Here is a 2,500-nt window from a genome sequence, read left to right as displayed (position 1 = left end):
CTCTCTCTCTCTCTCTCTCTCTCCTCCAAAGTATATGTACATGCCAAACTGATTTACGTTATCGAAATAAATGTACAAAACTGATGCTGATGTTAACAATAAAGGTAATTATAATGACTATAGCAACTGCGATAGCTTTCATAATTGCCTTTCGTTAAAATAAAAATGCTGTTTTGAAACAGCACTGCATTTGTAGCGAAAAAATAAAATTCCCGACAGTAAGTCAAATTATTTCGTTACGCTGCCCCTTGTAATTATGTGAGTAAAAAAAAAAAAAGAAAAAAATCGTTCTGTTGAAATGAATGAATCACTTATTTATTTCATATATAATTGTTTCTAGTTTCCAGAGATGATTGTTTTAATAAATTTGTGCAAAGTCTCATGCGTTCATGTAGTGACCGACTGTATTCAGTTCAAGAGAGAGAGAGAGAGAGAGAGAGAGAGAGAGAGAGAGAGAGAGAGAGAGAGCTTTTGCTTTCAAGGGGATGGGAGACCTTACAGGCCTTACAGACCTTACATCTTATTCGGGTTGCCCCAGGTCCCTCAGTGTGAGGCAACTCTAATGTCTACCAGAGAGTTGCTAGTGCATCTTCCTGTATAATTTGCATCTTCCAATCTTGGATGGTCTGGAATGCAGCCTAGATATTTGTCGAGCTTATTCTTAAACCCATCTACGCTCATTCCTTATATCTTCCTCAGATGAGCTGGCAGCGCATTGAATAGATGCTGCATTATCGATGCTGGGGCGTAGTGGATTAATGTCCTTGTGCTTTCCTTATTTTTCCTGGTATAGTTTTGGGCACTATTAATCTACCTCTGCTTGCTCTTTCTGATATTTTTAGCTCCATGATGTTTTCGGCAATTCCTTCTTTATGTTTCCATGCCTGAATTATCATGTAGCGTTCTCTACTCCTTTCTAGACTATATATAGTTTTAAAAATTTTAGTCTTTCCCAGTAGTCAAGATCCTTAACTTCTTTTATTCTAGCTGTAAAGGACCTTTGTACACTCTCTATTTGTGCAATATCCTTTTGATAGTGTGGGTTCCATATCATATTGCATTTTTCAAGTGGACTACGAACATACGTTTTATAAAGCATAATCATGTATTCAGCTTTTCTTGCTCTGAAGTGTCGTAACAACATTCGCATTTTTGCTTTACATTTTGCCAATAGAATTGCTATTTGATCATTGATAACATGTTTTTATTCAACATCACACCAAAGGTCTTTAACTGCTTCCTTATTTGTGATTGTCTCGTTATTATGTCCCCTATATGCATATAGCTTTCCTTCTCTATCTCCATAATTTATTGATTCAAATTTATCAGAGCTAAATACCATCTTATTTACCTCTTCCCATTCATATACTTTGTTCAACTTCTCTTGTAGCGCGTTTCCTATCTTCATCGCAAGTAATTTCTCTACTTATTCTTGTGTCAGCGGCGAAACTACTCACTACGAGTCCTTAACATTACTGTCTAGTCTGCAATCATAATAACAAAACAGCAATGCAGCTAGTACCGTACCTTGTGGCACACCAGATATTATCTTAGCTTCATCCGATTTCTCATCGTTTGCAATAACTATCTGATTTCTCTTGTGTAAAAATTCTTTTATCCATCTTCCTACTTTGTCCAGTATATAATGTTTTCTAATTTTCTTCGCTAACTATATTATGATCTACCTTGTCAACAAAAATTTTTGCAAAGTCTAGATAAACCAAATCTGTTTCAATTTCCGTTTTTCATATTTTTGTATATGCTCTCACGGTGGACTAACAGTTGGGTTTGTGTACTTTTTCCGGGTACAAAAACCATGTTGTCCTATATTAAAAAAAATATTTTTATTAAATGTTTATAATATTTTTCTTCATTACCCTTTCATACACTTTCATAATATGTGATGTTAGACTCACAGGGCTATAATTACTTGCCTCTAGTCTTGATCCATTTTTGAAAGTAGGGGTAATATATGCTAATTTGTGCCCATCATCAATCTTGCCTGTATCTACACTTTGCCTTAATAATATGCAAGGGGCTTTACGATAGAATGAACTACTTTCTTTACAAAATAGCAGGACACCAATCAGGCCCAGCTGCTGCTCCTTTAATTTCATTAATAGCCTGCACAATATTGGCTTCATTAATATCTATGTCTGATAAATAATCACTATTTTCATCCCTTATTTCTGCATCAGAGAGAAAAAGTAGAGAGAGTAGAGAGAGAGAGAGAGAGGGGGAAGGGGGGTGGTTTTTGCTTTGAGAGAGAGAGAGAGAGAGATAGAGAGGTGGTTTGCTTTTGAGGAGAGAGAGAGAGAGAGAGAGAGAGAGAGAGAGAGAGAGAATAAATCGCGCTTTCACGTCCTCCACAAGCTAATTAGAGAACCAAACGTATTCGCTTTATGTAAAGTTACTCGACTTAATTACGCTTTGTAACAGATGTACGAGTCTCGAGATTTTGATTATGAATAATTCTCCCTTGCATTCCTTCAATGTAATG

The sequence above is a fragment of the Macrobrachium nipponense genome, chromosome 5 (genome assembly GCF_015104395.2).
Source record: "Macrobrachium nipponense isolate FS-2020 chromosome 5, ASM1510439v2, whole genome shotgun sequence".
Lineage (NCBI taxonomy): Eukaryota > Metazoa > Arthropoda > Malacostraca > Decapoda > Palaemonidae > Macrobrachium > Macrobrachium nipponense.
This window is presented reverse-complemented; position numbering follows the sequence as displayed.